The following is a 10107-nucleotide window of genomic DNA, read 5'->3' as shown; positions in this document are numbered from 1 at the left end:
CTCCAGAGAGGTTAGTGACACAACCACAGAACACAGCAGGTGGGGCAGCTGGCTTCCTCATCAGACCCAAGCTCCTCAAGATGTTGGCCTCACTCTCCATCCTCCAGCACCTATCATGGGGCCTGCCTCACAGCAGGCACCCATTGTGCATTTAGTGAATTACTGTAAAAGTCAGGGCAAGAACGTAGCTGTCCTGATTTTTAACCTCTTACACGCTGCTGCTACTGTGGTTACCAAGATACACACTCTAGTGTATCAGCTACCATATACATGCCAGCTGTGGCACACAGCCACACGCAGGCTTTGGTTTGTCCCACTCTCTAGTGGAGGACATTTTGTGGCTGGATGAGGCTGACTTTCCCACAAGGCTTTTTCCCCCCTCAAAGGATCTTGCATTTACCAAGCCTTCCCTTTTCATCACTTACCACTGAGGTAACAAACCTCAAGCCATTTCTCTGTTACTTGTGCAAATACAGCCTCTCTGTCCCTTTCCTCCTGTCTGGTCTCCAGCTCTCTCCCATTTGCCATAGGAAAATCTCTCTTCTTCCTTCTTTCTCCTTCATCAACTCTGGCATGAGCCCTAAACCACTTTCTCAGACTGACAGCCCTAAGTATAGTGATAATGAAAACTCAAGTGAAAGGCAGAGGAAGACTCTCATTTTGCAGTGAAATTAGCATTACAAAGAATCTTGAAGTTCTTGAAAATACCTACAAATTACTTTGAGAAATTCTGCAAAAGTGCTTTATCAATACCTTCATCTTATGTTTTCTTTAAGTACCCATGTGCCACCTTAAACTCAAACAAAAATACCACCTCATATTTTAAATGACTCAAGTGTGTTACTGTTTTTAACATAAATACACTATGCTTCAATTATATGACAGGGCCCAGAGATTTTAGAGACATGGGCTGGGACTTTGCTTACCATTTCAAGCATTATCCAATAAGCCTGCTCTGAGCCCCGAAGACCAGCTCACAGGTCTTTGTGATCTTAGAGAATCCCTCCAGGAGCTCTTTGATGGAGTGGAAAATGGAAGTAAATGAACAATATTGACCCACTTTTCAAAAAAATTGTTATTTATTAAACTCAATCAAACAATTTTTTACCAGCGTGGAGTGGAATATACATCTCAGAGGACCGCTACCTTTGCACTTGAGGCACTGTGTTTCACTCTGATCTGGGGTTTCACCATCTTCCTGTTTGACTTGGGGCCCAGGGCACATCTGCCAGGCCCTCTGCATGGCTGTTCTCCCATCTCCCTAGTCTGAGGAGCTGTACAGTGAACCTGTACTGTGGTGGCTATGCATGATGAGTCCCTTTGTTGTCAACATGCAACAGGGCTCAGGACATGCTGTGGGTTACAGAGCAAGGTGTCCTAGAAAAGCTGACAAAGTAAAGGACAGCAGCAGAAGGCATGTGGACCAATCTCTTACATTTTTATGGGTGAGGACACCCTGCTAGATCTGGCATAGCTGCCTGTTTCCTTTTAAAGGTCACACTTGAGAGCATGCATTGGGGGTAGAGGAGACTGTGGATTGCATGGGTGCCCGACTTTCTGGCTTTTATATGCCACTGAATTTTGATAATTATAGGAGCTACCTAAGAAAGCTTACTCTCTAATGTGCCTGTGAATCCTAGAGACCACAGGAAGTTGGGTTCAGAAGCAGACCCCCCTACCTGAAAGAGGAAACCTATGCCAAGTCCCATCAGAAGCTGAATTTGGGTGCAGCTCCTCCTGCTGGGAGAAGTGGGAGCCTCTGGTCCCAAATAATTAATTATCCAGGCAATCCAGAATGGATTCCAGGGATGTTTTTAGGCAATCCTGCTTGTTGTACCCGAGTGGGACACTGAAAGTAATCAAAAATCTGTCTGCAGAGTCTTTTCTGGTTGTTGCAGCGTGAAGAACCATGAGTAGCAAAGTCTCCCATAACACCCTGTACAAGGTGGTGCAGGAGGTCCTGCATGGGAACCAGCACAGCACTGGAAGCTTTTGAAGATGGTGGAGCTGCAGATCAGCCTGAAGAACTATGACCTTCACAAGGACAAATGTACTGTCAAGCTTAAGTCCACTCTCCAGCCCAAGTTCTCTGTATGTGTTCTGGGGGCCCAGCAGCACTGTGATGAGGCCAAGGCCATGGACATCTCCCACATGGACATCGAGAGGCTGAAGAAACTCAACAAGAATAAGAAACTGGTCAAGAAGCTGGCCAAGAAATACTATGCCTTTTTGGCTTCAGAGTCTCTGATCAAGCAGATCCCATAAACCTGGGCCTAGGCCTGAATAAGGCAGGCAAGCTCCCTTCCTTGTTGACCCACAGTGAGAAAATGGTGGCCAAAGTCAATGAGGTGAAATCCACAATCAAGTTCCAGGTGAAGAGGGTGCTGTGTCTGGCAATTGCTGTTGGCCATGTGAAGATGACAGATGATGAGCTGTGTACAACATCCACCTAACTGTCAATTTCTTGGTGTCATTGCTCAAAAACAACTGACAGAATGTTAGAGCTTTGTACATCAAGAGCATCATGGGCAAGCCCCAGCACCTGTACTAAGACCCAGCTTAATAAACCGTACTATTGCCGAAACCGGTTTGGCTCAGTGGATAGAGCGTTGGCCTGCGAACTGAAAGGTCCCAGGTTCGATTCCGGTCAAGGGCATGTACCTGGGTTGCGGGCACATCCCCAGTGGGAGATGTGCAGGAGGCAGCTGGTCGATGTTTCTCTCTCATCGATGTTTCTAACTCTCTATCTCTCTCCCTTCCTCTCTGTAAAAAATCAATAAAATATTTTAAAAAAATAAAAAAATAAACCGTACTATTATTATTACAAAAAAATCTGTCTGCCGATAAATCTAATTGTTTGCCAGGTCCTGTGACTACTCTGTTTTCAAAGTCGCCTTCCCCTCCATCTCCCTGGCCACGCCCCACTGGCCTCTCTCACATGTTCATGATCCCTTGTTTGGCCTATTGCACTCTCCCCTAACTTTTCTTCCTGCCTCCAATCATTCCTAAAGACAATCTATCTTGCATACCACAGCAAGCTTAATACTCCTAAAATACAAGCCTGACCTTGTTACTTGTATCAGCCAGGATAGGTTAGGCCAGTGGTCGGCAAACTGCGGCTTGCGAACCACATGTGGCTCTTTGGCCCCTTGAGTGTGGCTCTTCCACAAAATACCGACTTCTGCGCATGGGCCACGAAGTTTCAATCACACTGTACATGCGTGCCCGCACGTGGTATTTTGTGGAAGAGCCACACTCAAGGGGCCAAAGAGCCGCAAGTAGCTCGTGAGTCGCAGTTTGCCGACCACTGGGTTAGGCTATGCTACAGCAACAGAGAAACCCAACATTCCTGGGATTTAAACAGCAAAGGCTTATTTCTCACTCTCGCTACAAGTTCATCTTTGGCACCTGAGAATTCAGCTTTATATCATTATTTTCTCCACTCTGAGACCCAGGCTGATGGACCAGCCATAGTCAGAAGCATCATTGAAGCTGTAGAAGAGAGGAGAGTCTATGGTCTCACATGGATAATTAAGTGCTTGCCTGGAGGTGGCAAAAGCTCATAGCTCATTAGGCAGAACTGATTTCATGGCCCCACCCACAGGTGGCCAGGACCTGTGATCCTATAATGTATTCAGAAGGTGTGGACCCAGAAATATTCAGTGAATAGCATTAAGGACTATTATATTGCTCTTTTGCTTAAAAATCCAGCAAGAAAATAAACTGATAATTTCCCCTGTTTTTCAGAATAAAGTAAAACTGTCTTACACTAAAAGACCTTCCATCTTCTCATTTAACTTCAAGTTACTAAATCAGCAATATTTTCCACTTTCTACATCACATTTCCAAAAGAATAAACTAACTGCATTTAACTATACAAATGGTCCTCATGCATTGCTGCCCCACCCCTCACACCTTTAGTCCTACTGTTTTTCTCATCAACTTCTAGCCATTTCCCAGGCCAGATTCAGATGACATCCCTTCCATAAAGCCTACTCCCACTCCCCAAGTCAGAAACAACCTCTTTTCTACATGATTTCTTTATAAGGACCCAACTTGTGCCTCTTCGTGGTACTTAACACAATTTCTCTTCTTTCCTAATGAAGAATATTTATAATTTAGTCATAAAGCTTAAAAAATACTTAAGAGGTCAGTTAGTTCTTAGATCTTCCACACACCATTGCCAAGTCTTTTGTCATCTGTTTAAAAATCCACAGTTTGGGGGAACTCACTACCTCCCAGGTAAACCATTCTCCCCTTCCAAACTTGAACAGCTCTGATTATTTAAACAGCAACAACAAGAAGACATTTTAAAGCACTTCAGCATATGATGTTAGTACCTACCTGCCCTGTTTCCAAACAAGGAAACCAAGGCACCTAAGAGAATGGGAAATTCTTCTTATAAGGAACAAGGGAAGTTCTGGTTTAGTTCATCTCACTGTGCTGCTCAGAGGTTTCTCAGCTCTGGACTATGATGTGGATAATCTCCTAAGAGACCAAGAGGGATGGAAAAATACCAAGGCAACCACCCTGCATTGTTTACCAGAGAACTCAAGGGTGACTTTTGCACAGCTGTGCTGAGTGTGAGTGTTTAGACAGAAGGCTGTGTGGTCCCAGACAGATGTGGCTGTGCCGCAACTCACTGTCAGACTGTCAACCTGGACTGCTGGGGGGGGGGGGGGGGCGGGGAGGGCCAGCAAGCAGACACTGCAAGCGAGCCTTGGCCTGGCGTCTTAGTTGGAGCATCGTCCCATGCACCAAAAGTTTGCGGGTTCGATTCCTGGTCGAGGAGCATATGAGGCAAACAATCGATGTTTCTTTTTCACATCGATGTTTCTCTCCCTGTTCTTCTTTTTAAAAATTATTAAAAACATATCCTCAGATAAGAATTTTTTAAAAAGACACTCGAAGCAAATATGTGGACAAGAGCCTAACTAGCATTCGGTATGGCCTGGCTTCTGATGGCAAAAAATACCACCTCTATCTAGAAAGCATTCTTAGAATTTTCTGGTGCCTTCTTCAGTTGTCCTGTGGAAAACACACCTTTTGAAAAACACAGTTCTCAAAAAGAGCACAGATGGTGGAATCACTGCCTCTTACTCACTGTGTGGCCTTAAATAACTCACTTTACTTTCCTGGGTCCCATCTGTAAAATGAGGCAAGTAATACTTTCTCAGATTGTGATAAGAATCAAATAATAAACAAGAAGTGCCTTCCATGGCCTGGCTTGATAAATCGTAGTTCCTTTTGGTCCTGCTCTAGACTAGAGCACCCAGGCCCCTGACCAGTGGGACCTCGCACTTTTGAGCCCCTAGGCTCAGGTGTTCTCCTCTCCAAAGTGCCTAGGAGACATGCCCACTCAGAGACATCTTCAGCTTCTAGGCTACCCTCTCTGAACCCAGAATTCCAGAATTCACTGCCCACATGGCCCTAAACCCACCTCTAGGACCTTGCTTCCCCAGGTCTGTCCGACGGAGGAAAAACCCTGATGCTAGTATGGATAGCCCTGGGCCAAGGGGCAGCTGTGTGCAGGGTGCAGACATGAGCTGGGGTAGGGATTGATTGGGTGTGGATGGATCTTTGTCATGAGGCTGGAGCCACATGCATACATGTCAGGCACTTACAAGACATTAGCAAGCAGGGGTGGGAAAAGGAAAAGACAAGCTACAAGCCAAGGGCTTCATGTTTTGTACACTAACCTTGGACTTTACAAATGTTAGGGTCAGGTGTTATTCTCTCTCTTCGTGTGTGTGTGTGTGTGTGTGTGTGTGTGTGTGTGTGTTATTGATTTCAGAGAGGAAGGGATGGGAAGAGAGATAGAAACATCAACAATGAGAGAGAATCATTGATCGGCTGCCCCCCAGTGGGGATTGAGCCCGCAACCCAGGCATGTGCCCTTAACATGGATTGAACCCTGAACCCTCAGTCCGAAGGCTGACACTCTATCCACTGAACCAAACAAGCTAGGGCTCTCTTTCTAATTCTAATCCTAATCTAATCTGATGTTATCTAATGCATGATTCTAAAGCTACAGTAGTTCTTTCTTTTTTATGGCTGAATAATACTCTATTGTAGGTATACACTACAACTTGTTTATTCATTTATCTATTGATGGACATTTGGTTTTTCTATATTTTGACTATTGTCAATAATGCAGCTATGAAAATTGTTGTACAAGTATCTGAGTCCCTGTATTCAACTATCTTGGGTATATACCTAAGAGTGGAATTGTTGGATCATATGAATTCTGTTTAACTTGTTGAGAAATCATCAGACTGTTTTGCATGGTTGCTGCACCATTTTACATTTCCACCAGCTACATATGAGGATTCCATTTCTCCTCATCCTTGCCAACACTTGTATTTTTCATTTTTTAGAATTATAGCCATTATGGTGAGTGGGAAGTGCTATCACTTTGTATTTGCATTTTCTTATTTAGTGATATTGAGCACCTTCTCTTGTGTTTATTGGTTACTTTTATATCTTCTTTGGAGTAGGGTCAGGGTAGCTAATATTCTGGGGATAGTGAGAGGGAAGTAAACTAAGAGTAGCTCAAAATTACTATCTCCCAGGGCACTTCTGGGTGGGGTCCCTCATACTGCTCCTGGCTCACCTCCTTGAAGCCAGGGTGACAAGCCTCTATCAGCAGAATCACTCAGACAACTTCATGCCCTAGAGTTTGGGCCCATTACACACCACCCACTGAACACTCCTCCCCAACCCTACTCCTCCCAACACACATAAACACACCCCATTCTCACTGTCAGCCCCAGGATTATGTAGCAGCATCTGAGACTTGGATTTCCTTTATGGAGCAGCCCCAACCCTTGGTTTATTATCTGAACCAGGCCCCAAGAAAACTACACCACAGAATGCCCACTACACACAAAGGCTGAATACCCAGGCTTAGGGATGCCAGGGGCAGCCACATCCCATCCAGGTGAGCTGCTCCAGACTCAGCCCTGCTCCTTTTAACCTCTCCACACATAACTTTCAGTATAAGGAAAGAAGTCATAGAGAGGAAAGAGCCAACACCCACTCTTCTATCTATTTGCCATATGAGGCTCTGAGGGTGAAGCACTTGCCCAAGGTCACAGCCCAACACAGGTCTAGAGCTTGAGTCCTCAACTTCCCATACACTGCTTCTCAAGCACAATAGAACAGAAAAAATGTTTAGACATTCTCATGCCAAGACCTCCAATTCAGGCCATGATCTGAGTTAAGATCAGTTTATTCTGTGCCTTGATTTTCTTACTACAAAATGAGATTGGTAACAACTGCCCTTCTTTCGCCCTAGGAGAACTGATATGGAATAAAGTGTGCATGTGTGTGTGTGTGTATGTGTGTGTGTGTGTGTGTGTGTGTGTGTGTGCACGCTTTGCGCTCACTGGAAGGCAGTAGCTATATAAATATATGTGAGTTTGTACTTGCACTTTTTTTCTTCATGACCTAGTTGAGGTGGAGAAGCATTTTGGGACTAGGTGAAAATGGCACATACTAATTCTACCTGCTCCTTCCTGCACAGTCCAGTCTGATGTTCCCCAGTAAAATGAGTCCCTTTAACTCTAAGAAAGAAATAGATTTTGTTCTGTCAGGAACATTCAAACCACACTAGGTGTGAGCACAAAGCTGTGGGTCAATACGTGGGACTGGGGCGATGTCAGTGAAAATGACAGCTGTGGGTGAAGCAATTTGGTGGTCTGCCATGTGCCCCAGACTGGCACCCGGAGACCAGGGCTCAAGGACAGATGGGCCACCAAACAGCTGGAGTGGCACCTTGAACAAGTTCCTCCCCTGCTCAGGGCATCAGTTTTTCCATCAGCAAAATGAAGGGGTTAGACTGGACTGGCAGATTCAATTAAAAACAAAACAAAACAAAACAAACAAACAAAACCCCAGCAAGAATCCTTTTTAAAGATAAAATCTCATGCAGATCTCCAATGTATAAAAGCAGATAAAAATGGAACCACTCTGACTAAAGGGACCCTCCCCCAACCTCACCTGCAACTATTTGCTCTGCCTCCAGCTCACTGGAGTAAAACTCTTCTAATTAAAATATTGTATGGTTCTATGCTGTGAGAGCAACCAGTTAGATCTAGAAAGAAAAAAAAAAGGCTAGCAGGGTAGTAGAAAGACAAGGACAGGTGCCTGGGGAGAAGGGAAGGAGTGGGTGGAGAGAATGGGGAAGGTTTGGGCACTGAATTTAGACAAGAGCCTGCTTTTTCATGTCAAATTCCCAGAGGAAACTGAGGCCAGACTGCTAAGATATAAACTTTGTAACTTTTTGAATCAGGACGTTTTGAAAAACATAATCAGGAAATGATTATAGAGTGCTTGGAGCTCTTCAGAGACAAGCCACATTTAAATGCAAGTTATTATTACCTCCATGGAGCTCTTTTTTGATTACCACTGTGCTTGAACATGTGGGCAGACCACTTTTATTTTTCAAAACTCAGGTGTTTAAAATAATATTCACATGTACAATACATATTCCTGCCCCTTATCAGCTAATTCTCAGCTTCCTTCTCACTGAATAATTTGAATGTTCAAAGAGATATTTTGCTAGCTCTATCAGTAAAATTAGCAGTCCCTTATTAAAGAGTCTGGCCCTTCCAGCTCACTCTCCTCCCATTATTTTGAAGGGCTGTTAAATTAACAGTGAAAACAATATTATATTTGGAATTTTAAATGTCAGTACCAAATATAATACAAGAGAGGACCTTATCAAGAGACTGAATAAATCAGGATATTTGGTTTCTTGATATAGGGTCTGCTTTTTACTCTCAAAAGTCAACCCACAAAAATGCAGAACGTTCTCTCAGAACTAAGTGCCTTGAGCACTCACCTTGTACTGGAAGAGCAGAGAACTCAAGAGTCAGAAAGTGTGGTTCCAGTGCTAGTTTTACTGTGCATGCATTGCTTGACCTGGGCAAATCATTTCACTGGCCATCAGTTTTCTCCTCTGTAAAATGGGTTGTCTCCCTGCCCTGTCTTCTTCACAAGGCTGCTCTGAGGGATCCAAATGAAGTGATGCAGAAAGCCTGCCTAACCAGCATGAGTGGAGGCTAAGAGCACAGGCTCTGAATGAAATCCGACAGACCTGGTCCTGCTACTTCCTAGCTGTGAGACCTGAAATAAATTGCTGATCTGCTCTGAACCTCCTGTTCCTCATCAGAGAAACGAGGTGATTACTAGTATTTTTCTCATAGGGTTGTTCTGAGGATTTAAAGCCCAAAGCCTGGCCCATAGTAAAGGCTCATTCGGTGTTGGCACTTGAAGCTGTAACGCTCCATGTCCCCAGGGGGTCCTGTTATTTCTCCCTAGTTCTGCTTTCAGTGCACAACAGACCTAAAGATAACCATTCATGTATTGTCTCTGAACCACCTGGGCGCTTTTACTCGACCGAAAAGAAAAAGGAAATACACTGTGGCCCAGAATGGGGCTCCAGAGAAATCCAAAATGAGCTGTGGTCTAAAAGCGACTTCTCTCCAAGCCTATTTTTAACCAGCTGTGAACTTCTCCAATACGCAAAGAGTGATGCTGTGCTCCCTGAATAGCTCCTCTGACGAGCTGCTGCCCACTGCTGTTACTATGTGAATTTATGGAGTTCTGGTCTCACACTTCATTAAAGAAATATACGGCAGCGCTAAGACAGGGGAAGCAGACACCTATAACTCTTGTCCCAGTCTCCCAATTATAAATCTTTCTGCCTCATTCACCAAGAGGAGCAACTGAAGAGATGACATCACCTGCTCCTTTGTGGTGGGGTCTCAACTTTTAAACTGTTTGCAACAGGCGACTTTATTAAGATCTCACCAACAAAAGGCCTGGCCCAAAGCACACACCTAACTTTGTTAAGAATGCTTTCAGTTGCAAGTAACAGAAAATTTAACTACAATGACTTAAACAAATGGAAGTTTATTTTTCTCACATAAAATATACAGAAGTAATTGATGTTCATGTCATTAGTGGCTTGATAAAGTCACTACAGTTCTATTAAGTTGAAATTGCCTGGGCTTTTTCCTCATGGTTACATACTGGCTGCTGAAGCTACAACCATCATACATGTAACCCAGTGAAAAGAATGAGGAAAGGAAAATGTTGGCA

At 44.2% G+C, this 10107-nt stretch overlaps 1 pseudogene; it reads left to right on the top strand.

Annotated features, from left to right (window-relative positions):
• The first annotated feature begins 1909 nt into the window (after positions 1-1909).
• Positions 1910-2551, top strand: LOC139002221 (large ribosomal subunit protein uL1 pseudogene; annotated as a pseudogene).
• The last annotated feature ends 7556 nt before the right edge of the window (positions 2552-10107 follow it).

The sequence above is a fragment of the Myotis yumanensis genome, unplaced genomic scaffold, assembly GCF_028538775.1.
Source record: "Myotis yumanensis isolate MYYU_CA2020_CCGP unplaced genomic scaffold, mMyoYum1.0.hap1 SCAF_2, whole genome shotgun sequence".
NCBI lineage: Eukaryota > Metazoa > Chordata > Mammalia > Chiroptera > Vespertilionidae > Myotis > Myotis yumanensis.
Note: the sequence above shows the minus strand (reverse complement) of the source record. Positions and strands in the feature narration are given on the sequence as shown.